At 51.2% G+C, this 26,635-nt stretch overlaps 1 protein-coding gene and 1 pseudogene across 1 annotated transcript in view; one reads left to right on the top strand and one right to left on the bottom strand.

Moving 5' to 3' along the window:
• The window catches only part of PREX1 (phosphatidylinositol-3,4,5-trisphosphate dependent Rac exchange factor 1), a 197,622-nt gene that overhangs the window by 150,768 nt on the left and 20,219 nt on the right, over positions 1–26,635 (bottom strand). The window lies entirely within an intron of this gene.
• Positions 9,718–11,410, top strand: LOC132505479 (ADP-ribosylation factor 1-like; annotated as a pseudogene).

The following is a 26,635-nucleotide window of genomic DNA, read 5'->3' as shown; positions in this document are numbered from 1 at the left end:
GAGGGACAGAGAGAATTCTTTTAACCCTGGAAACACAGACAGCTGCGTCTGCTTGCCTAGCCCACGGGACTACACGTCACCTCTGAACATACCAATCTTCTAACCAGGTGAAACGGTTCCAATGAGTTCTATTAAAAGGCATCATAAAGATCCTTTTTTTTAAAAAAAAAAAAAAAAAAAAGGCTGATTCCAAAACGTCACACGTAACAAGTGTTTGAAGGGGCAACGGATGCCCAAATCCCCGCTGGCAGCAGAGCCTCTGGCCAACCAGGGTCCACGAAAGACTGCTTCAAAGACCTGAGCACTGTTCTAGTTCGTTTCCTCTTTCTGCTGCTTACAACATTATAGATTTATACAAAGGTTAAAAAAAAAAAAAAACCTCTTGCAAAAAAGAAATACCCATTTTTGCAAGGAATTTTATAAGCAGATCTGCAGAGTAGGGGAAGGACTAAGAAAATCTCTAAAGAAGCCTGGTTGCAAAATGTTTTTAAAAGGAAAAAAAAAAAACTTTTAATATAGAAATACCCAATGATACATTTTTAAAGTCTAATTTTGAAGAATGATCAAAACACTTTTTTCTCCCAAACATCCCAAATTATAAGTGGCCACCAGATGCTGGGGTCTGGAAATACGACTGTGGTTTGTTTTATTTTCTTTGCTTTTAAGAAACCTAAAAATTAGGGAAGTCACAAATACCCAGGGAAAGAAAAACTCAGAAAATTGCCAACGTGGTGACTAAACTTGCGGACTGCCAGAGGCTTCACGGTGAACGCACCCAGACCCAAACCTCTACAGCTGGAGAGGGGACCACGAGAGGTCGTGTGCAAACCCAAATGGAACTTGCAATTCACTTGATGTGTTTAAAGGACCCATGGGAAGTGTTCTGTAAGCCAAGAACATTTTACTGTTAAGACTGCATCCACCATGAAGCCCTGTTCTCCACCACCCAAGGACCAAGCAGGCAGTGTCCTAGAGCCTTTTGCAGCATGGAGGGCAGATGTTTGAGGATATGATGTAACCTGGGTGAAGTGAATTCATCCAAGAATGAGTCATGAAAGCAGTCCTCAAATATCCTTTAGAAATCTCAGTTGCAGAACACTGGGCTTAGACCCAAAGACCCACCCACACCCACCTCACACAGGGCTCTCCCCTCTTTCAAGCATCTCGCCTTTTGCCATCAGCTTGTTTCCCCTTTTCGTAGTAAAGCACCCCAATGCAGCTTAAGGGGGTGTTACCTGACCTCCACCTGAGCCACACAGGGCATAAGAATGAAGGCAATGGGAAGGGCAGTGGAACAGAGACAAATACTGAGCACCTAGATGAAACTCTACCTGAAGCTGACATCCCAGCTGCATGAGCTATTACATTCCTGTCTTGTTTAAATCAGTTTGGTTTCCTTTTTCAGTCACTCACACAGAGAGTCCACCATCCACTGACTAAATAAAACCCTGACCTTAGCTAGGAACTCAGAAGTCCAGCTATGCCCACTCCTTCCAAATAACCACCCATTCATAATGAAGCAAGTCCTTTATGTGTCATGGGTGAAGTGTCCAGCTTCACGATGAAATCTAGCAACGGCTTCCTCAATGTCTCCATCCACCTTCACTGCCAGGACAACCTACTGAGCCTCAGTCCCTGACTCTAGCCCTCACCACAGTGCTTTTCTGGAAAAGGAGGGGGAAGGGGAAGGAAAAGAAGAAGAAGAGGGGGAGAAGGGAGAGGGAAGGTGAAGGAGGGGAGGAGGGGGAGGGGAGGGGGTGAATATCAACAGGAAGCTCTTCCTGAGAGCTCAGGATGGGCTGAGCGGCCACAAGCATAAGGCATAAGCACTTTTTTTTTTTTTTTTTTTGCAGTACATGGGCCTCTCACTGTTGTGGCCTCTCCCGTTGCGGAGCACAGGCTCCGGACGCGCAGGCTCAGCGGCCATGGCTCACGGGCCCAGCCGCTCCGTGGCATGTGGGATCTTTCCGGACCAGGGCACGAACCCATGTCCCCTGCATCGGCAGGCGGACTCTCAACCACTGCGCCACCAGGGAAGCCCGGCATAAGCACTTTGATGTAGTATCTCATTTAATCCTCACAAAACCCTCAGAGGTAGGTATTGTTATCATCCTCATGCTCCAGATAAGGAAACTGAGCTGCAGAAGGATAAGTCACTTGCCAGGGTCACACAGCCTGTCCATGGCAGGGCCAGGCTATCAGCCAGCCCACACCCAGCCACCCCAAACGCTGACCTGTCCACTGCCAGGAACTGCCCACCCCTCCCCTTTCCCAGACCCACGCCTGCATGGAGCACTCCAGCCCTCAAAAGCTGAGAGCTCCTCTGCTCTTTCACTCTGTTCTTGTCAGTTACTTCTCTGCTGTCCAGTCAAGCAGCCTCAGCCTCTCTGAGTCTTAGATCATGTCCCTCCTCGGCTCCAAGGGCTCTAGTGGCTTCCACCCCACTGAGAATCAGGTCCAACATTCTCACCAGCTCTCACCTCCTGCCACTCTCCGTGCAAGCTGCTCCAGCCACATGAGCCTTCACCACGCCAGCATGACCCCCCTGCCCCAGAGCCTTTGCACTTACTGTTCCCTCAGCCTGGAATGCTTTCCCTGGATGCTCCCATGGCTAACTTCTTAAAGCCCCCTGTTCAAACATCACTACCTCTGTGAAGCCATCCCGACTCAGCCTACCTAAGAAGAGCAACTCACTCCCACCCCTGCACCCTTTATCCCCGTCTCTGCCTTGTTTTCCTCACTAGCATTTATCACTAGCTGGCACTCTGTGTATTTGCTTGTTTATTTGTTCACTGTCTGTCCTTCCACCCATATGCAAGCTCCAGGAGGGGGAGGAGCTCCTGGCCTTGTTCGCTATCATAGCACCTAGGGTGGTGGGCAGGTCTGTGAAGGAATGAATGTACGCAAGCACGAGCATTTCTGCGGCCTCACAGTCCATCTGGGGCTGTCTCAGACTCAGCCTCTCTCATGCACGGATCAGTCATAGGAAGACAACCCTTGTCCATGAGAGAAAAAAGAGCCACAGATGAATGGAAGGAGGAAGCCCCGCAAAGACCCTCCTGTGCAGAGCTCAGAGAAGGGGGTCCCCGGGCCGCCATGGGAACCACAAATGCTCTGTGAGTCCTCCCTCACAGAGCTCTGGCTGGAAGATCTCTCTCCCTCCTGAAGCCTCCAACTTAGACGCTCAGACAAACCCTGGAGTCATCTTTGGGGCAGCTATGGGGGAGAGGGAGGTGGGTGAGGAGGGGCTCACCCTCAGGGCCCTGCAAGGTGGAGTCAGCCCCTAAAAGCACATCCCCCTTGCCTCACCCTAGTCTCCTGGGTCTCCCTGCACATCCAACCACCAGCAAATCCTGTCGGCGCCACCTTCTAAACGCCTGTCCCCTCTCTGCCACCTCCCTGGTCAGGGCCACCACCATCTCCCACCTGGACTACGGCACTGCCTCTTCCCTGGTCAGCCTGCTGCCTCTCCTGGTCCAGCCCACACAGCAACTGAGGGATCCTGTAGAAACACAACCCACTCACGTTCCTCCCCTGCTCTCACCCCGCCAAAGGCCAGCTTCCCAAGCACCTGGAAACAAATCCCAATTCCTTACCTCGCCAGGAAAGATCTGGCCCCAGACACCTGCCCACTCACACCGCTCCTCACGCCCACCTCGCATCCCAGGGCCTTTGCACTTCCTAGTCCTTCTGCCCAAACAACTCTAGGTACTCTACGCGGCTGCTCCCTCCCAAGGCTCAGTGACAATGCCACCTCCTTGCCGGGCCTCCCTGCCTGCCCTCCTAAGACAGGCCATCCACACCCACCCCTGACGCTATCAACCCCACCCCCTGCATTACAGTTTTCACAGCCCTGACACAGTCTGAAGTGATCCGTGACTCATGCTTTCAGGTTCTGTCTGTCTCCCACCCACCTCAAGCACCCCAGCTGTGAGACCGACAAGGTCAGGAATAACGCTCCCGTTAACCCCGTATGCCCAGCACACACCCATACCAGGAACTAGAAAAATATTTGAAGAATCAAAATCTAAGCTCTTATGTTGGGTTCCGGCTCAAATGTCACCTCTCCCTAACGCTCCGGCCAGAGGCGATCTCTGGTGGCCTCCCAGAGTTCTTTACCACAGCATGGCACCCTCCCCACTGTCCTCCAGCTGGGAAGTTCTGGTCAGAAAGACACCCAGCCACCCTGGGCCTGGCGTCGAGCTGCGATCTCTGTCTCACCGTGTGACAGGATTCTCCGGGTGGGCCCAGCAAGGCTGGGGAGAGGCGACCTAGGGGCAGCACTCAAGAATACTTTTATCTTGATCTTAATAACTATGGCTATCCTATCAAATCCATGAGTCATAAACACTCTTCCTTAAGAGCAGACTGAAGTTTTAGGGACTTCCCTGGTGGTCCAGTGGCAGGGGCTCCACGCTCCCAATGTGGGGGGCCCGAGTTTGATCCCTGGTCAGGGAACTAGATCCCACATGCCGCAACTAAGAGTTCACATGCCACAACGAAGAAGCCGCATGACACAACTAAAAGATCCTGCGTGCCACAACTGGGGATCCCACATGCCGCAACAAAGATCAAAGATCCTGCATGCTGCAACTAAGACCTGGCACAGCCAAATAAATAAATATATTTAAAAACTATTTTAAAAAAAAGAGGAGACTGAAGTTTTAAAAAAGAAAGAAGGGTCAGATTAAGTAAAAATATTATATAAATCATGTTGTAGCCGGTACATGAATATGACAAAAATCATAAGACTGATATTGCAGTAAGTCTTAGGAAACACTAATGGATGGATGGATGGATGGAAGGATGGATGGGTGGATGGATGTGGATGGATGGGTGGATATGGACAGATGGATGGAGATGGATGGATGGGTGGATAGATATATATGGATGGATAGATGGATGGGTGGGTGGATGGATGGGAGGGAGGGAGGATGGATATGGATGGATGGGTGGATGGATGGATAGGTGGATGGATGGATGAACAGGAGGGAGGGAAGAAGGAGAAAAAGAATGAAGTGAAAGGGAGGAAGGAAGGAGAAAAATGGGCCACACACATAGTAGGGGCTCAAAAAATATACTGAATTAACCCGTCAACAAAGGAGGCACAGTGCTGTGTTGAGGAGCCAGAGCCCTAGAACCGCACTGCTGGGTCACATCCTGGTTCAGCCTCTCCTCCCTGTGGGGCCCTGGGCAAGTGACATAACCTCTCTGTGCCTCAGTTCCCTCATCTGTAAAATGGAACAATAAGAATTACCTCCATTAAGGTGTCAGAAGGACTAAGCGAGCTCACGGGCGTCGAACGCCCAGGACGCAGCTTGATACACCCTAAGTGCTTGATATGTATCAGCTAATAGTAAGAAAAAGTAATTGAATCCATCCTCACACCAGCACAGGAAGACCCAAAATCTCACCCCTTCACCTCTTCAAAAGCAGCCTGAAGTCCCACTGGCCTCCCCAGAAAGTTTTCCAGGAATGAAAGAGAAAAGAGGTGAACAAAGGCCTCCACAGCCCCCAGGCTCAATGGGAGTAGGAGGGCAGTGGGCAGCAAGGTAATCTGAGAAGTTTAACAGGGAAAAAAGAACACGGGGTGGGGGAGAAAAAGAGGCTAAATTCAGCCGCCCAGGCTGCCTCTCCAGATAGCTAAATTCTGCTCTGTTACTTCTGCGTGCTTCAGCTTTTCTTAGCCTCCAAGGGGCTTTTGCCTAAATTAGTGCCTGCAATATGCCGCAGAGAAGAAAGGGAAGGTGAGGAGAAGCAGAGAAAGACTCAGAGTCCGCTGGGCCTGCCAAACCTGCGCTGACTGCCCAAAGGGTCAAAGTCAAATCGCAGAGCCTTCCCCCAAGGCCACAGCCAGCAGGGTCATACCCACGGCCCACAGCCCAGCCCTCAGCGCCCCCAACACTTTCCCTGCCACATCCCGACCTCAGGAGCAGCAAACAACTCCTCCGTCCACCGACCACCTGTGGCCACCTGCCCTCCCCAATCAGCTCAAACATCACTGGCTGCTCAGGTGGCTGGGTTCACTGCCCAAGAACCCCAGCATGGGTTTATTTCTGGAGGAAAAGGAAATAGAGCGAGCACATGCACGCATAATGTACACACTCTACTAATGCGTGGCAATGCCTATGCAAAATATAGCACCCCCGCTAACGAGCTCAGGCCCATATGCAGATTCACGCTCGCGCATCACACGCTCACATCACTCCCTGCAGTAAACACACAGAGAAACGCACGCGGAAATAGTCACCTTCGCGCTGTTTCTGCCAGATGGCAGAGCCTTGGTGGTTCCTGCATCTGTCTGCACGTCTGTCTGCGCTTCTGTGTGTGTGTAATACTAACGATGGCTGATGTTACTGGGCTCCTGCCATGTGCCAGGCACTGCCCTACGTGCTACATCAACCCCATAACGTAGGTATTATTATTACCCCTATTTGACAGATGAGGAAACTGAAACACGGAGGCAGAGTCACTTGCCCCGAGATTACGCTGCTGGTGAGTGGCAGAGCTGGAATTCGAACCCAGGGAGTCCGGCTCCCAAGCCTGCACCCACGTCACTACTTTATGCTGCTGCAGCCAGCCGGGCTCCACATGCACCCTGAGCACCAGCTACGTATTAATTCCCGAAATAATGGATTAGCCCCATTTTGTGGATGTACAGATTAGAGAACAGAGGCACCAAGAGGTTAAACAACTTGCCCAAGGTCACAGCTGGGAAGGGGCAGGGCTGGGGATGGAACCAGAGATTGACTCTAGATCCCAGGCCCTGATGCGCCAGGGGGCTTCCAGCTGTAGAAAGGTAGTTAACTCCTAAAGTCAACGGCAGGGGCTGTACAGCGAGCACCGTTATGAGCGAGCCATGGTTTCATGACCCTGGGGGGAAGAGGCAGGGATCCCAAGTGACCAGCTGCCACTGGGGCCCTCACCAAGCCCACCATGCCGGCGAGGGGCCAGACTGAAACACGACTGGCACAGACATGAGCCCGAAACCCCCAGGGAAGGTCCAGAAATGCCCGCAGTCAAGGTCGGGGGCCCAGCGACGCCCCTCCCCACCCAACAAGTCGCCCCAAGGGCAGAGTGTGCAAACTGGCAACCCACGGGCTTGGCCCACAGACGTGTTTTGTTTGGCCAACACAGTGTCTGTTAAAAATATGACTGAGTTGCCAACTTTTAAAAATTGAGTGATTTCATACACAAGACTCCATGTTTCCGGCTGTTGGAAAACATCTTTAAAAAGTCAGGAGATCTGGCAACACTGGGTTTGTGTTCCCACACGGGAACTGCTGCTCAGCTGCCCCTTTACACGGGACATGGGACACGGGACCTCCGGTCCTCCAGAAGGCATGGGGTCAGGGCTCTGGAGCTCGCCCGCCAGGCTCGCTGCTATCTGAGCCCTGCCATGCCCTCACTGTGTGATCGTGGGCCAATTACTGCTTCTGTGCCTCAGTTTCCTCACCTGTAAAAGGCCAGCCACCCAATAGGACAGGTGCCTGGAACCCAGTAAGCACTCGATAAGTGTTAAATGGCATCGCTGTCTCTCCAACATCAAGGCCAAAGGCTTGAGGTACTGTTTTGTAATAGTAAGAGCTAGCACACATATAGTACTTGCTATTGCCGGGACCTGTCCTAAGGGTTGTACTTTTTTTTTTTCCTTTTTTTATAAATTTATTTATTTTGGGCTGCGTTGGGTCTTCATTGCTGCACGCGGGCTTTCTCTAGTTGCGGCGAGCGGGGGCTACTCTTCGTTGCGGTGCACGGGCTTCTCATTGCGGTGGCTTCTCTTGCTGCACAGCACGGGCTCTTGGCGCGCGGGCTTCAGTAGTTGTGGCACATGGGCTCAGTAGTTGTAGCTCGCGGGCTCTAGAGCACAGGCTCAGTAATTGTGGCACAGGGGTTAGCTGCTCCGCGGCATGTGGGATCTTCCTGCACCAGGGCTTGAACCCATGTCCCCTGCGTTGGCAGGCAGATTCCTAACCACTGCACCACCAGGGAAGTCCCAAGAGTTGTACTTTTAAGGGCTCATTTAATCTTCCCAAGAAAGCCATGAGGCCACTCCTAGGTATATATACTCAAGAAAAGTGAAAACCTATGTCTGTACAAAAACTTGTACACGAATGTTCATAGCAGCATTATTCATAACAGCCAGACAGTGGAAACAACCCAAATGTCCATCCACTAATGAATGGATAAAAAAAGGTGATATATCCAGATAATGGACTAATATTCAGCCATAAAAAGGAATGAAATTCTGACACATCTACAACATGGATGAACCTTGAAAAAGTCATGCTAAGCGAAAGAAGCCACACATTGTATAATTCCAAATGTGTAGAGACAGAAAATAGATTGGTGGTTGCCAGGGATGGGGGAGGGAAAGAATGGAGGGGGTCTACTAATGGGTTTGGGGTTTCTTCTTGGGGTGATGGAATGTTCTGGAATTAGAAAGCAGTGATGGTGCACAACCTTGTGACTATATAAAAGCCAGTGGTATGGACATTGTTAACGGTAAATTTTGCAGTGTATGAATTGTATCTCAATTTTAAAAAAAAATTAAAGAAACATCTATGAGACAAATATTCTTATCTCTGTTTTATACATGAAAAAACCAAGGCACATGGAGATTAAAGATATCCAGGCTGATGCTGAAACAAGAGAAACAAAAAGACAGATGGTGAGGTGACGTCATTTTTCCTACACCTGGCTACTCTACCTGTCAACCCATGGGCATCTGGGTTTGCAACTTCACACAGGCAAATCATTTCCTCTCTCCGGGCTCCAGTCAAAGGCCAGACTGAGATGGCTCTTATCTAGATCCCGCTAAGGTCTTCAAGGATCCTACAAGACTAGGGCATTGTAGTGGAACACTATTTATTCATATCTATAGGGACAGCTGTGGCCATTAATAAATGATGACTTTAACGACCCACAGTGGGAAATGGCCCTCTCCCAGCTGCATGGGAAGAAAACATTCTGGGTTTTCTGAGTCCAAGCCCTTCACACGGCTGGCTCAAATGTCAGAGCAAGGGGGCTCAGCAGCCCACCTCCTCCTAAGAGGGTCTGACCAGGAGGACCGTCCCATCAGGGGAGGATGCCTTACTCACCAGGCAGGAAGACTACCTCACCGGGTTAGAGGGCCACCTCCCTCAGCAGGAGGAAACCCCACGAGACGAGAGGAGCCTCTTGTTCACAGGGTGGGAGGACCACCCCTCCCTCACCTGGAAGACCCCTCCATGGGACAACAGAAACTCCTCCCTCGCAAGATGGGAAGACCATCCTTACCCCATTTGGGGCAGCAGGATCTCACTGGGCTGGTAGTGGCTGGAGCTGCAGCTTTTCTGCAAACAAGCACCTAGAAAGTGCAGTCCTTTCTCTGAGCACGGAAGGGTCCCCAAGGGTGCCCTGCACTGGGGGTCTCTGAGGCAGCCCCAGTCTCAGATGCAGGGACCAATCTGCAAATGATGATGCATTAGAAGCCAGACAGAGAGAGGGAGAGACACAGAGAAAGAAACAGAATATGACCGAGGAGGAAAAGCAGAGGGAAGGGAAGGGAAGGGACAGACCCAGGTTGACAGAGAGATCAGTAGGAAGCTGGAGGCAGGGCTGGGGACAGAAAGCAAATGGGGAGAATGAACACAAGTGTGCTCAAAGCCAGCAGCAAAGAGGCCCGGATGCAGAGGGAGGACCCCCCAGAGGCCTGAGTTTGGGGGTCCTTCCCACATGAAATGGCAGCACCAGCGCCGCGGCCGCCCAGGGTTTCTCTGGCCCGTGCTGCTCCCACAGGTCTACAGCCTGGGGCATATCTCTGCAACCCTCTTCAAGGGCCTTTTTGGCAAAAAAGAAATGCACATTCTCATGGTGGACCTAGATGCTGCGGGAAAGCCCACCATCCTGTACAAACTGAAGCTGGGTGAAATCGTGACCACCATTCCCACTCTAGGCTTCAACGTGGAAACCGTGGAATACAAGACCATCAGCTTCACTGTGTGGGACGTGAGCGGCCAGGACAAGATCCGGCCTCCGTGGCGCCACTACTTCCAGAACACACAAGGTCTCATGTGACTTCGTGGTTGACAGCAATGACAGAGAGCGTGTGAATGAGGCCCGAGAGGAGCTCACGAGGATGCTGGCAGAAGACGAGCTCAGGGACACCGTTCCGTTCGTGTCTGCTAACAAACAGGACCTCCCCAATGCCATGACTGCAGCTGAGATCGCGGACAAGCTGGGTCTGCACTCTCTGTGCCACAGGAACTGGTACATTCAGGCCACCTGTGCTACCAGCGGGGACGGGCTCTATGAGGGACTGGACTGGCTGTCCAATCAGCTCCAGGACCAGAAGTGAGCTGTACTCCTCTCTCCTCCCCTCTCACTCCCTCCTTCTACCCTCGCTTTACTCTCACATGGCAAACGTGCCCCTGGGGTTTGAGGGCCAGAAGCCGTCTCCATGGTCGGTCACGGTGTGCTTCACTGTGCTGTAAGTGTGCAGACGCCGCCTGCACCTGGGTTTTTATTTAACGTAAATGGTTTTTGTTTCCAATGAGGCAGTTTCTGGTACTCCTATGCAATATTACTCAGCTTTTTTTAATTATAAAAAGAAAACGAACCCATTGTTTAGTACTGAGAAGGGATTTTAGGCACACGGGTCATCCAGGAGTCTCTGTGTAGGAAAGGCTGATGTTCCTCTTCTGGGCCTTACATCTGTGTTGAGATCCATTTTGGTGGTTGGTTTTTAACCCAAACTCAGTGCATTTTTTAAAATAGTTACAAATACAAGATAAGGAGAACACTTGGACACACAGAAGGGAGAAATGTGCCTAGTGTAGGTTCTGCAGTAATGGCCTGAGTCCAGTCCACCAGTGGTCTGTTTCCCGTTGGGAACATGAAACGGGGCAGAACCAGCTATGATCCATTCTGCATAGTCACAATAGGGGGTCCCTGTGATTTGCTCTGTCTTGGGTCATCCCACACCCCACAGCGTTTGTGCTTGTATCTGTGCTTATGTGGCTGCCCAGGAGATGGGCTGGAGGCTGCAGCCACCGCTCTCAGACCCCTTGGAGGAAGCCCAGCCTTTTCTCGGGTCAGCACGGGCACTTTGGTTGGAACGCTCTTGTTTGTGCGGGAGCCCTGCAGTCCCCTTGCTTGCCTGCTCCGGGCTCTCTGGGGTCTCACCAGCAGGAGCGCGGCTGGTCATCCTTGAGCCCCAGCCCCTCGGAGCCCCTGTCTACATGTGCTTTCACTCCCTCAGCCTGCAAGGGTCAGATCTGCCATCGAAAAATGATAACCTCTACTTTTTTCTTTTGTATTTTGATAAATACTGAAGAAGCTGGAGCTGTTAAACTTTATCTTGGGGAAAACCTCAGAACTGGTTTATTGGGTGTCATGGAACCTCTTACTGCTTTCAATACACAATTAGTAATCAAAACAAAAAACAAAACAAACAAAAAAGAAATGGCAGCACCAGGCCTGCCCAGGAGCCCCCCTCAGTGGGAGAGAGGGGAATGGGGGTTGGGGGGCAGCTTCCCCAGCCAGGCAGCAGCCTGCCAGGGCGGCCTCAGCCAGGGAGGAAGCCGGCTGGTCAGGCTGGGGGCTGGGTTTGGATGTGCCAAGCATCCAGCCAGGTTGTCATGGCCACGCAGACAAAGAGAGGGGCTGATGAGGGGCCCCAGCCGCCTACAGTCCCCAGGGAAGCCCAGTCTCTCTCTAGGACCTGCTTAACCAGGGCTCCAGGCTGTTGGCCAACCGCACGTCCACGGGGAAGCCTGCAGGTCAGGGCCTATCCAGCTGCCTGGGTTGGAGAGGGGCATGAAAATCATGGCCCAGGCAGGGTCAGCAAAGAAAAGATCCCCAAGCATCTAGACTTTGCCAGCCAATCCTAAACACCTAACCTGCCTGGGCCTCAATTTTTCCATCCATTAAATGGGAAGAAGATCCCTCAGCTCATTCTAGCTCCCAGGGGTAAGGAGCTTATATGGAGAGAACCAAATGTCAGAACAACAGATTAATAATAAAGCTCACATTTATGGAGGTCATACCATGGGCCAGGGCCTGCTCTTAGCATTTTCCCCATCCTAACACAGCATTCCTCCAACTATCTGTTGGGAAGAACTATTTTTGTCTTTAATTTCTAATCCGTTTGAGACTAATATTTTCGAAAATTGCAGTAAAAGTGAATTACTAGAAAAACAAAGTAAAAAGGCAGACTACATGCCTAATTTTTCTAGTCCTGGACTAAACTGGCATAAAATTACTCTGTGAAATCGCTATAAAACTTTAAACGTTTACTCTCAGTTTCTGTCCTTATCTCCATGCGAACCACACTGAGTCACACTCTTAGAGCAGGTGACCCTCACGACCACCCAGGAAGTACGTCCTAGAGCAGGCATGAGGGCGGCCTGCACAATGGTTAAGAGTTCTAGCAGCCCAGGTCCTTGTACCGGCCCTGCCGGTACAAGGCAAAGGACTTCAATACCTCTGTGCCTCAGTTTCCCTATCTGCAATATGAGAATAAGACTAATGGTATGTCCTAGGGGTTTTTGGTGGGGATTCAATGAGTCAATCCTGCGAAACTCTTTAGAACGGTAACTGATGTATTTAAACCCTCACTAAACATCATTTATTACTGTAAAATATCATTAAATGTCAGGTGGCATTGTTACTGTGACTCTCTACCTCCTCACCCTCACCCATCAACCACCACCAGATGAGTCAGGTATCTATTAAGATGACTAGCTTACTGTCTGCCATTCCCGCGAGAATGCTAGCTCTATGAGGGCAGGGGCTTGGGTCGGTGCTGGTACCCATTAAACACCCACCTCAGCCTAGAACCATGCCTGGCACTTGGTGGGTGTCCTCAAAATGGGAAGAAGCATGAACTCAAATCCTGGTTCTGCCATGTATTTGCTGTGTGACCTTAAGCAAATGACTCGACCTCTCTGGGCCTCCATTTCCTTATCTGTGAGATAGCAATACAATAATGATGCCATTGCCCATGCGTACAGGGAGGCTTGAAGAACGATGCTCCCTGTAGCACTTCTCAGCACTACACTTGGCAATGTCTGGAGACATTTTCAGTTGTCACAACGGGGGGGGGAGGGGGGTTGCTACTGGCATCTAGTGGGTAGAGGCCGGGGATGCTGCTAAACACCCTACAGTGCACAGGAGAGCTCCCCACACCAAGCAATTACGCAGCCCAAACTATCAATTATGTGAAGGTTGAGAATTCCTAATATAAAAGAAAAAGAATCACCTAGATACCTATTAAGAGGGGAACGGATGTATAAACTCCAGTATAATCGTCCCGTGAAAGAGTAGGCAGAAGTTAGAAGGAATGAGCTGGAAGTGTGCAAAACAACATAAAAAGATCCCCTAGACAGTGAACAAGCCTGCGGAATACTGGGTGATCACAAGAGATTACCCTCAGGGAGCAGGTAAAGGGACGGAGCTAGAATTTAAACCAGGAGGCTGGCTCCGGAGCCTACAGCTTTAAACATGGCCTCAGTTTGGGGCCTTTTACTTAAACAAATGCACACGCTTAAAAACACACCCTGTCTTTTCCACAGGTTCATGTTTATGTATGTCAACGACACAAACACACAGGGAAAGATCTGGAACACTGCACAGTAGACTAGTAACAAGAGACACTGGAGGTGGGGGCAACCAGGGATAGGAAGGAAAAGGTTCCCTTGTCTGTAATTTTCTACAAGGAGATTTTGCATTCATATCTGTCATGTAATTAAAGATGAGCGATAAATTACACATGGACAGACCCTTTGGGGTGATCACTTGGTAATGTATAGAAATACTAAATCACTACGATATGCACCAGGAGCTAACATAGTGTTGCAGGTCAATTATACTTCAGAAAACAAACTCACAGAAAAAGAGATCAGATTCGTAGTTACCAGAGGCAGGGCGTAAGAAAATTTGTTCAAAAGGTACTAACTTCCACTTATAAGATATACAAATACTAGGGATGTAATACACGACATGACGAATACAATTAGCACCACTGTATGTTATTCATAAAAGGTGTTAAGACAGTAAATCCTGAGCTCTCACCACAAGGAAAAACACTTTTTTCTGTTTCTTTTGTTTTGTATCTGCCGGAGATGATGGGCGTTCACTAATCTTACTGTGGTGATCATTTCATGATGGGCTTAAGTCAGATCATTATGCTGACACACAGTGCTGTAGCTCAATTACATCTCAATAAAACTGGAAGGGAAAATTAAATAAATAAATACTAAAACAGATGTATATACCCTTTAACCCAAAAGTTCCCTTCCCAGAAATGAATGAACTTACAGGTGTGAAGCAGTCTGCATCTGCCATACCATCGTTTGTAATGGCGAAAGATGGGAACAACGTCAGTGTCTATCAAGAGGAGACCAGCTTAAAAAAAGCCACCATGGGGCTTCCCTGGTGGCGCAGTGGTTGAGAGTCTGCCTGCCGATGCAGGGGACACAGGTTCATGCCCTGGTCCGGGAAGATCCCACATGCCGCGGAGCGGCTGGGCCCGTGAGCCATGGCCGCTGAGCCTGCGGAGCCTGTGCTCCGCAACGGGAGAGGCCACAACAGTGAGAGGTCCGCGTACCGCAAAAAAAAAACAAAAACAAAAAGCCACCATGCATCCATCCAGTGGAATTCTATGTGCTATTATAGAACAAGCTCCAGGATACAGGGTGGAAAGGGGGACAAAGCCAAGTGCAGAAATGTGAGTACAACAAGCCATCACTTTCATGTAACAAAAGGGGTGTGTCCAGACTATCTGAAGGGCCCAAGGTCAGCGGCTAGCTTTGGGGCGGGACCTGGGAGGCTGACTCTTTTTTTTTTTGACTTATTTTTTTAGAGTAGTTTTGGGTTCACAGCAAAATGGAGCAGAAGGTACAGAAATGTCCCCTCTACCCCCTGACCCACACACGCACAGCCTCCCCCATTAGCGGCGTCCCCCACCAGAGTGGTGCATTTGTTCCAATCAATGAACGTGCGCTGATACATTACCGAGAATCACCCAGAATCCATAGCTTACATTATGTTGTGTACATTCTACAGGTTTGGACAAATGCATAATGACATGCAACCATCACTATGCCACCACACAGAGCAGTTCCACTGCCCTAAAACTCCTCTGTGCTCCACCTTTTCACCCCTCCACACACCCCAACCCCTTGCAACTACTGATCTTTTCACTGTCTCCATAGTTCTGGGAGGCTGACTTTTTAATCTGCGTTACTTATGCCTTTTTAATTTGAACCGTGGACATGATTACATACAATACATATAAAAATAATATATAGTATACGTATATATAATTTTTAGGTACACACATATATACATATATAGTTATGTATACGTGTATATTTATAATATTTTAAAAATTAAAAGGCACAAAAGAGCATATACTGTATGATTCTACTTTACATAAAGTTCAAAAGCAGGCAAAACTAATCTGTGATGACTGAAATCAGAACAGTAGTTACTTTGAGGGATACTGACTTGGGAGGGAACACCCTCTGGGGTGCTGGCAATATTTACCAGCTGATGTGGGTGAAGGTTACACAGATAAATTACGTGTAAAAATTCATCAAGCTGTACACTTAATATTGTAGGTAAGACATGCCTGAAAAAATCTGCATGTAAGACATGCCTAAAAAAATTAAAATTAAAATTTTTCAGGAAAAAACAAAGTTCAATCACAGTGAGGGGCATTTCTAGAGAGCCCCTCATGGCCAGAGGGAACACTTTGCTTGGGGCCCTGGGAGGGGGCCAAGCTGGGGTCGAGGCACCCCCCCCACCTCGGCCCCCCAAAAGAAACCAAACGGGAATCAAGCTGGCCTTTGTGGCCGGGTCCAGCAGAACAGGACAAAGGGCCAAATGACGGCCCCCTGCCCCCTCCAGCCCCCCTAGGACACTGAAGCCCATTCATATTGGAGGCTGGCCATTTCCCCAGGGCTCCAGCCGCCCTTCTCTCCGGAGCCGGAACAATATCCCCTTTGACCACCCCCTTGTCTCCCACTTCCGCATTTAATTGCAAGTTCATGGGTATTAAGTGGCCCATACAGCTAACCTAGCTCCCTCTCCCCTCCCCGCCCCCCAAAAAAGAGGCCCACAGCGCTGTCTCTGTTCACTGCCCCTCTGTGAGCCCGCTCCTCCACAATGATCTGTCCAGAGAGAAAAAAGAAAGAGCCCCCCTTCCTCCCCCCTCCACGCCCTCCTCAAAAACTCTGTTCTCACCCAGAAAGTGCCGCCTTGCAAACCAAGCTGCTCTGGGCCCTGGCACGGGGGCAGCAGGCAACCTCTGTTCCAACCTGCCAGGCTGCCGCAGGCTCGCTTTGCACCTCCCTGGTACTCCACTTGATGCTTGAGGAAACCGAGGTCCAGGAACGGTGGGTGACAGGCCTGCCGTCCAGCCAGGGCCAGGGCTAAGAGCCTCAAAACTCCTCCACCTGGGTGTCCTGATTTTCCCTTAGCTGTCTTCTTGCCCGTACTCAAGGGTGCGACCTAAACCTTTGACCCTTAATCCCTTCTCTAGCTTCGAAACCTCAGGGACAACTCTGAGCCGGTGACCTTTAAGGGTAGGAAGGAGGTTACATAAGCCATATGAGCCCACTGCCCTTCACAGGAACCCACTTTGGCCCTGGTTCATGGATTTCTACTGCCAGAATGTCCCCTAGCCTGTAACACCCATCCTGACCACCTACGCCTCCTCCAGGAAGCCTTCCAGGTTACACCAGTCAAGGTCTAACTTCCCCTCTGCTGAAAAGCCTCACATCCCACATTCCTCCACCACCAATTCAAGTCTGAGCCAGCTCTATCACCATCCTGAATTTGTCACCCTCTCTTTGTACCACCTCCTGGTGCAAGCTGCCACCATCCTTTGCCAGTTACTGCCACCAATCAGTCTTGCTGGTCCTACAGCCCAGCCTCCACACTCTGACCCAAGCGGCCCCTTTTAAAACATAAATCAGACCATACTCCCGCCGGCTTACAGCCCTCCAGGTCTGCCCGCCTCGCCAGGAGGAAGGGCCTCCCCTAGCCCCGCTCACCTTTACCTGCCAGGCTCTGCCCAAGTGCCCATTACCTTCCTCACCTGATGTCCTCCCCTCCCTCCCTCCACTCCAGCACCTGCTGCACTTCAAACTCACCAAGTTCTCGCTCACCTCCCAGTCTCTGCACTTGCCATTTCCTCCTGGAACTCTCTTCCCCCAAAAGTGTCACATACCTGGCTCCCATGCATCATTCATGGCTTTGCTCCCAGGTCAGGCCTTTTCTGAGCACCCAGCAGAAGGCAGAACCTCCTCCAGGTTGCTCTTCATCACACCCGCCATCCTCCCTGCCCTGATTCCATCCCAGCATGCAGGTGTTAAAATTTGGAATGGTCCGGCTCCTTTGCACTTGTTATTTCTCTGTCGCCCCCCTGTTAGAACATCAGCTCCACCAGAGCAGGGACTTTGTCTGTTTTGTTCACTCCTGTGTCCCCAGCACCTAGTACAGCATCTGGCACACAGGAGGTGCTCAACAGGGCTTCCCTGGTGGCGCAGTGGTTAAGAGTCCACCTGCCAATGCAGGGGACACGGGTTCAAGCCCTGGTCCGGGAGGATCCCACATGCCGCGGGGCAACTAGGCCCGTGCATCACAGCTGCTGAGCCTGCGCTCTGGAGTCTGCGAGCCACACCTGCTGAGGCCCGCACGCCTAGAGCCCGTGCTCCGTAACAGGAGAGGCCACGATGATAAGAAGCCCGCGCACCGCGGCAAGCAGTGGCCCCAGCTCACCGCAAGGGGAGAGGGCCGCGCCCAGCGATGGGGAACCAGGGAGGCCAAGGATAAATAAATAAAATAAATTTATTTTTTAAAAAAAGGAGGTGCTCAATAAAGATGGGGGATTTGATTAATTAGCAAAAGATTGCTCCTATTTTTCTTTAACTGCATGTAATTCAAGAGCTGCCTCACGGGCTTCCCTGGTGGCACGGTGGTTGAGAGTCCGCCTGCCGATGCAGGGGACACGGGTTCGTGCCCCAGTCCGGGAAGATCCCACATGCCGCGGAGCGGCTGGGCCCGTGAGCCATGGCTGCTGAGCCTGCGCGTCCGGAGCCTGTGCTCCACAACGGGAGAGGCCACAACAGTGAGAGGCCCGCGTACCGCAAAAAAAAAAAAAAAAAAAAAAAAGAGCTGCCTCATGCTCTGTTATAGTAAGCAGGCACTACTAACCAACTGCTGCTGACCAGCTCTTGGGCTACTAACTGGACCAGCCAAGATCTCCCTGCAGTATGAGGAGGGTCTGCATTTCAGGGTTTCCATACAGCTCCTGAAGCTGGAGCAGAGAGAAGGGGCGGGGGCCTCCTACCAGGTGCCGGGCAGGGATGGGCAAATGAAGGCTCGCTCTGGGGACTGATCACCCCACCCCCCTGCTGGCCGAGACCTCCTCCTCTCTGCAGGCCCAACTCAATCAGGGTGCCCCGGAGGCCAATCCTTCCCCCGCCAGAATCACCCACTCCTTTCCCACATTCTCAGCTGCTGCACCACTGAGTGGAAACATGACGGTCAAGAGCAGGGTTCTGGTGCAGCGAGGCCTGAGTTCGAATCCTGCCTCCGCCTCTTGTCATAGACTCTTAGAAACTCTGCTGGCTGCGTGAGCCTGGGCAGGTTACTGAGCCTCTCTGTGCCTCAGTTTCCCCTTTTTTAAGGAGCTCTACCTCACAGGGTAGTTGGAGGGACTGAAGGAGGGAAAAACAGCTAAACCAACACTTCTCAAACTGCAGAGTGCTTGGAAATCATCGGGGGGCCTGTTAGGAGCAGATTCTGATACAGTGGCGCTGGAGTAGGTCCAAACTCCCCTGTGGATGCTGTCGGTCCCTGGGGCAAACCCAGAGGAGAGCAAGGACTTTGGGGCTTTCGCATACAGTACGTGCTCAGTAAAATGTATATCCTGTACTCACTGTCATCTGTCTAAATGAGTCTGCAGAGGGCTGTGTATCTGTCCTCCTACTGGGATTACGTTGGAATCTTTTCAGATCTCTGCGAGACCTGACTTAAATCTGTAAACATAAATAAAAGGTTAATCTTAAAAAATTAGCAGCTACCATTTATTGAGAAGCCACTTATTTTCCTCCATTTAATTCTCAACACTCCCCTGCACACTGGGCTGGGGGTGGCAGGGGCTCACTGCACGGAGACCCTCGCAACCACCGAGTTTAAGATGCTCCCCAACACACTGTCTGTAGCCCCCTAAGAATAAAGAGCAACTTCTATAAACCCTGGAACCCTTCTTTGAGCAGCACAGTCCCACCACTGCCCTGAAACCCTTCTTTGAGCAGCACAGTCCCACCACTGCCCTGGAACCCTTCTTTGAGCAGCACAGTCCCACCACTGCCCTGGAACCCTTCCTTGAGCAGCACAGTCCCACCACCGCCCTGGAACCCTTCTTTGAGCAGCACAGTCCCACCACCGCCCTGGAGCTGGTGTGCTTTCAAAGCATCAGCTGGTTCACAGTAAAGTATTTCAAACGCCACCATCTGGGACCCCGTTCGGTCCAAGATGCATTCTGTTAACATAGCCCAAGACTGGAGGGGCCCTCCCGTGCACCCCACGGGGAGACTCTAGCATCGCCATTTAGACAGGAGGAAAATGAGGAGCAGAGAGGTTGACCAGCTTGTGTGGGGTCCTGCTGGCGTGCAGGCTTCTGTCCACCCCAAGAGGACCAGCGAGGGCCTGTGTGGGAGGGGCAGGGGCTGCCTCCCCGCTGCCGGGCACCTCCACCCATGCAGATAGGATCTTGCTCTCATCAGCCGCTGCACCAGGGGCCCAGCAGCCCCTGCCATAAAGGGGCCCTGGGAGAACTTTGATGTGGTGGAGGATGGAGCCGGCCTGACTCAGAAGCCGGGGCCAGCTGTGGGGGAGGGGAAGACCCACACCCAGCCTTCAACATGGTCTCAGCCTCTCTCCAGTCCACTTGGGCCCCCCAGGTAGTTTCAGTGTAACTGTTCCACCAAACCCTTTTACTCCTGAACGCATTTAAACCTCACAAAAATCCTTCGAGTTAGGTACAACAATCACTCCCCATTTTAGAGGTGGGGAAACTGAGGCACAGAGAGGCTAAGTGACCTGCTCAAGTGGCAGAGCTGGATTCAAATCTAGGCCCAGCTGATGCCAGGGCAGGCCTAAACTTATTTATAAGTACTTTAACCAGAGGGTGACCAACTATCCTGGTTTATCTAAGACTGAGGGGCTTCCTGAGATGAGGGACTTATAGGTTTTTTTCTTGGGTTTTTTTTGGTTTTTTTGTTTTAATTTATTTGTTTGTTTGTTTTATTTTTGACTGTGTTGGGTCTTCGCTGCTGCACATGGACTTTCTCTAGTTGAGGCGAGCAGAGGCTACTCTTCACTGCGTTGCGTGGGCTTCTCATTGTCGTGGCTTCTCTTGTTGCAGAGCATGGGCTCTAGGCGCACAGGCTTCAGTAGTTGTGGCACCTGGCCTCAGCAGTTGTGGTGCACGGGCCTAGATGCTCTGCAGCATGTGGGATCCTCCCGGGCCAGGGATCGAACCTGTGTTCCCTGCATTGGCAGGCGGACTCTCAACCACTGTGCCACAGGGAAGCCCGGGACTTTTAGTTTTAAAACCAGGACAGTCTCAAGCAAACCAAGGCAGCTGGTCACTCTATTTACCACTTTACCCATCAATAAAAATAAAGATAATAATAACAGTGAAAGTAACAGCAGCTGAAAACCACTGAGCACTTACACACGCCAGGCTCTGTCCAAACCCCCGAAGCAGGATTTTCCTTGACTCCTCACCACACAGGCCTGGAGGCGGGGCTTTTGTTCGCCTCCCCTCCTCCCCCATTTCACAGATGAGGAAACTGAGGATGGGGAGGCCGCACAACTTGCCCACGGTCAGCACCAAGTAGAGGGCACACAGCCTCTCGGATGGCAGGAGGGTCCCACTCGCCACGTCCTGAGGCTCTTGGAGTGGGCCAAAACAACCCCAGGAGCCATGGTCCGCTTTCAGCACTGACCTTTATGAGAGCAGTGTCTTTAACATACATGACACGGGACCAAACTATTGTGGCTGCAAATCGTCACAGGATTTCTAAAAATATGAACTTACAGTGTGCCACTTAAAAACTGGGTGGCCAGGGCTTCCCTGGTGGCACAGTGGTTGAAAGTCCACCTGCCAATGCAGGGGACACGGGTTTGTGCCCCGGTCCGGGAAGATCCCACATGCCGCGGAGCGGCTGGGCCCGTGAGCCATGGCCGCTGAGCCTGCGCATCTGGAGCCTGTGCTCCGCAACGGGAGAGGCCACAACAGTGAGAGGCCCGCGTACAGCAAAAAAAAAAAAAAAAACTGGGTGGCCTTTGGGCGAGTTCCTGTACTTCTCTGGGCCTCAGTTCCCTCGTCTGTAAAATGGGGATAATAAGAGTCCTCTCCTCACAGATGACAGTGAGCATCCTGTGAGATCACACTGCAGGGCTTAGAACATGATCTACAAAGGAAACAATAAGTATCAGCTATTATTATTAATGGCTGTAGTAGTATTGGTATCACTATGTATTGACATCACATGCAGCGTAGTTTTATGGAAACCATGTAAGCAAGATAAGGCACACTCCCTCTTTCAGCAACTCTCCATGTCTGTGTGGATAAATGATGTCAAACTGCGAGAGGCCAGGCCCAGCCGGGCCCTCCCCCTCGCTGACAAGCATTGAGATGAGACCCCCCCAGCCGCCCACCCGGCAATAGCCATCTCCACAGAAGCAAGTCCAGACCGGCCCACCACTCAGCAGCACCCAGAAGGCTCCTAAAACCGCCCATTAATGGGATCCGTTCTGGCCAAAGCACGATCCTTTAGTAGGTGAGAGCCAAGGCAACAGTTCCCGCCACATGGAAACTGGCTTTCTGCTCAGAAACCAGCCCAAATCCTGAACTTGGCCGCTCCTCTCCCCTTCTCCCCACCCATCTACTTTCTTCACAGCAGCCAGAGGGATTCTTCTAAGATAACTCATTCACCGTGACCCCCTGGCCACAAACCCTCTGCTGCTCTTAGAATAAAAGCCCAGCTCCTCCCCTGTGATGCAGACCCCACAACGCTGTTCAGACCTCCTCCCCCACCCACTGTTCCCTCACTCACTCCACCCCAGCCCCACACCGGCCTCCCTGCTGATCCTAAAACTGGCCAAGCTCATCCCTGCCCCAGGGCCTTTGCACAGGCTGCTCCCTCTGCCTGGAACACAATTCCTCCTGCCCTTCTTCCCATGGCTGGCTTCTTGGCAACCAGGTTCCAGTTCAAAAGTCATCTCACCAGACAGGCCTTCTCTGATCATCAGATCCAAACCAGCCTCCAACACTATCTAATTTATAATCCCTGTATTACGGTATTCATAGCACTTGTCACTTGCAGAATTTTTCTTGTTTATTGTCCATCTCCTCCTATTTAGATGCCAGGTCTTTGAGGGCAAAGATTTTGTCTGCTTTGCTCTCTGTTGCTTCTCCAATGCCTGGCACCTAGTAGGACCTTAATCAGTATTTCCTGACAGTATGAAGACATTAGAAAATAAGATTCCTGGAGCTTAAAATGTATCTAACACAGTAGATCACCTATTCCCTGTGTGACAAGGGCTCTGAGAGAAGACAGGCAGTGCAGAGAGCAATGGGGAATCTGACCCAGCCTGGGGAGGGGGAGGGACGAGCCAAGGAGTAGAAAGTACTTGAGACCCTCGCCCCTCAGAGTGTGGTCCCTGGACCAGCAGCACGGGCATCTCATCTCCTGGGAGCCTGTTACAAATGCAGCATCTCAGACCCCACCCCAGACCTGCTGACCCAGAATCTGCATTTTAATTAGACCTACCCCAGGCAGTTCTATGTATAGTAAAACTTGAGACATCCTGGGTTAGACCCCAGGAAGAGTAGGCAATAGCAGGCATGTCTGGTTCAGGGTGTCCCTGGGAACCAAAAGACCCAGGGCAGGCCTATGAAGCCACCCTCATATAAAAAGTGGCCCCCCAGCACCACAGGCCAGAAAGAGTGGTGAGGCCCATCGGGGTCCCTGAGCATCCTTCCTCCCTCAGGCCCGAAATAGGATCCGAGAAGCCCAGAGCCTTGCATATGTGGGTGGGGAGGGAGAAGGGGGATTAGAACCCAACAGATTTATGTGGCAGACTCCTCGAGAGCCACACCATCTGGAGCCCCTTTGTGATACAGGGAAGGGAGGACAGTGGAGAGGCAGCGAGCCGGAAATATTTACAAAGCATGGGGCAAGGGGGCAAAGGAAGTAAGTGCAGGGAGAGGCAGGGGGCCACCTGTCACCAGGAAATCTGCAGCACCCCCTCCTCCACCTCCCAGCCACCTGCAACAGACAGGGCCACACACACCAAAAACTGCTTAGAATCTATGTGAATCCACCCTTTCTGCAGCTCCCGGAGATGTGACCTCCTGAAAGTCAACCCTGAGCCCTGCTCTTGGTACATGTACCTGTGGAGAAGCTGATCCCTCACCTCCATCGATAAGGATGAACACGTGACCCAAGCCAGGCAATCTGAGTTCTGGGCTCCTAGATAAGCAATACTTGGTTCATGGATGGGTACATGTCCTAAGGGTCAGGCCGGAGAGCACCTGGATCAAGCTATGCCTGAAGCCATTTTTCCTGAGTCAACTGAGCCCAGAATAGCCTTTTTTTTTTTTTCCTTAAGACTCTGACTTGGAGTTTCTGTCATTCACAACCCAAAGAGTTCTGACTAATATATCTGTTAAAGCACTTACCACACTGTAATGTCATTACTTGTGTCTATTCTCTCCCCTGGATTAGAACTCCTTGAGGACACAAACCATTGTTTGATTTAGTGCTGTCCCTGATGCCTAGAAGAAAGCCTGACATACAAAATAATCTCAAGAGATATGGGACAATGAATGGGTGGCTCTTCCTTCCTTCACTCTACAAATATTCACTGAGCACCCTCTGTATGCCGGACATTGCTCTAGGTCTGGGAGCAGCAGGGAACAGGAGGGACAAAAATCCCTGCCCTTCAGGAGTTTAAATTCTAGTGAGAGGAGAGCAGACAATCATCAAACAAGTAAGTAAAATCTAAGTGCAATGGAGAAGGGGGAGAGGGAGCATGGGGAAGAGGTATGCTTTTAGATGGGAAGGTCAGGGAAGGTTGCACTGAGAAAGTGGGATATCAGAGCAGAGACCCAAAGAGGTAATTAACCACAAGAATACCTGGAGAGTGTTCTAGAGCAAGCAGACAGTAAGTGCCAAGGCCCTGAGGCAGGAATGTGTCAGGTATGTTTGGAGATGAAGTCAGGCAGACAGACACGTGGAGCAGGAAAAACAGATACTGAAGGGCTTCCTAGGCCATCATCAAGGCCTTGACATTTACAGCAAGTGAGGTGGGAGTCATAGGAGGGTTTTGAGCAGAGGAGGAATGTAACCTGACTTACAGACAATGTGTGTGGAGAACCACCTGTCCGGGGCAAGGGCAGAAGCAAGAGACCAGGGAGGAGGTGACCACAACAGTCCCGGCAGGAAACGATGGTGGCCGAGACCATGGTGGCAGCGCAGAGGGGTGAGGAGTAACCATATTCCGGACGCTCGTTGAAAGTGGAGCCAGCTGGACCTTCTGAGCTTTCGGATGCAGGATGTAAGAGGAAGAAGAGAATCGAGATGGCCCCAGGGATGAGTCTGAGCAGGTGGAAGGATGGAGGGGCCATTACCTGGACAGAAGGGGCTGTGAGCAGGGCGAGCTGGTGAAGGTGGGGTGTTGGCAATGCCCGCTAGACACCCAAGAGAGATGTCATCATCATCCGGATACAGATGCTTGGAGGTCAGGGCAGAGGTCAGAGCAGGAAATATAAATTTGGGAAATGTTAGCAAAGGGATGGCAGTTAAAGTGATTGAACAAGACGAACTCAATCACAGAATGAGGAGAAAATGACAGAGGGAGAGAAGGAAGGAGCCATCCCCAGCCCCCTGACACTGGGCTCCCACCCCCACAGGTGACAAAGAGTAATAATGACGTCAGGTCCTCCTTCTAGAATGACCTGCTGTGGACAAAGGAGCTGCACATCCAGCATCTCACCTGTGTCCAAGAAAGAGGCAGGGGAGGATACAGCACTGCCCGCCCCACTGCATCACCCAGCTGAGGAATCTGAGGCTCGGGGAGGGACAAGGCTGTCGCGAGGTAGTCCAAAGGCTGTCAGCTGGCAGAGCCGCCCGAATCGGGCCCCTGGCTGTCGACACCATGTGCTGCTACCAAACACAGCTTTTCCTGAGCAGAAATAAAAAGGACCCCCACCCACCCACCCCACCTTCCGGGGCTGCCAGCACAGAGGACGTGACAAAGACTGACACGTGGGGAGGGGGCTGAGAACATACCTTGGCCCGAGACATCGAGATATTGTGGTGACTGGCAGACGACAGTGCTGGGACCAAGCTGCAGAGCCAGGAGGGGTGGCCAGCACCCAGCTCGGGCCTGGGTCTCCAGAGTCTCCCCAGCATCGAGGTCTCCCACTTCTTGGACTTACAGGCCAGCCCCGAGCCCCGAACTCCACCTCCCTCCCCCAGGGATGGGGCACCTCTCTCCAAGCCTCCATTTCCTTGTCTGTTAAGATGGGGGGCAAACAAAGACACGTTTATGTCATCTTTTCATCACAGCAGCTAATATTTGTTGAGCTTCTAATGTGTGCCCGACACTGACCTAGCCCATGGTTCTCAGTCTCAGCACTACTGATGTTCGGGACCAGATAATTCATGCCACGGAGGTGGTCCTAAGGCACTGTAGGTTATTTAGCAACATCCTTGGCTTCTACCCACCAGATGCCAGTAGCATCCTTCCTCTGCAATTATGACAACGAAAAACATCTGCACACTTTGCCAGCTGTCCCCTGGGGAGCAAAACGTGCCCTCGTTCGGACACCCCTGTTCTAGGCGCAGTTCTACACTGACCAGGATGTCAGCTCCACAAGGGCAAAGATCCATTGGCCAAATCTGGGGCCCAGATCTAACATGAGGGGTCTGGATTCAGAATCGTGTCCAACCACCCCGTTATCCTGATGCTCAAAGGACTATGGGAGGGTTCATATGACCCAATATTATGTACGGGTCCGCCACACATGAGTGAGAAGCCAGCAACTGTCTTTTTTTAATTGTCAGTTTATCTTAATTTGAAAAATAATGTGTTCATTATAACTAGTGAACAATGGAAAAAAATACAAAGATAAACAAAATATCTTTCTCTAAAACCCTCCCCATTCTCAGCCCAAGGCCACCAATGTTAATATGCTGGGCTGCATCCTCCAGTGCCTGTCTGACATTCGTAAACACCCATCCAGAGGGTCTTTGGGCTGTTGGGTTTCCTCCTACAAAACTGGGATCACGCTCTACACCTGACTCGCAACTTAACCTTTCTCAACAGTACAGCACGTACGGCCCTTCACATCAAGAGAAGAGATCTAGTTCATTCTTTTAAACAGCTGCCCAACATCCCAACCATGGGTGGGCAAAAACCTTAGCCTTTTCTCTGCGAAGGAGTACCCAAGGGGTTGCCTTTTGTGCGGGGAGGGCCGTGATAAACAAAACCGGAACAAACAACTTTCTGACATCTTTACAGACTTTTTCTTCTTGGTTCTACAGGAGAGATTCCCAAAGGA

This window comes from Lagenorhynchus albirostris, chromosome 15 (genome assembly GCF_949774975.1).
Source record: "Lagenorhynchus albirostris chromosome 15, mLagAlb1.1, whole genome shotgun sequence".
Lineage (NCBI taxonomy): Eukaryota > Metazoa > Chordata > Mammalia > Artiodactyla > Delphinidae > Lagenorhynchus > Lagenorhynchus albirostris.
This window is presented reverse-complemented; position numbering and strand designations above follow the sequence as displayed.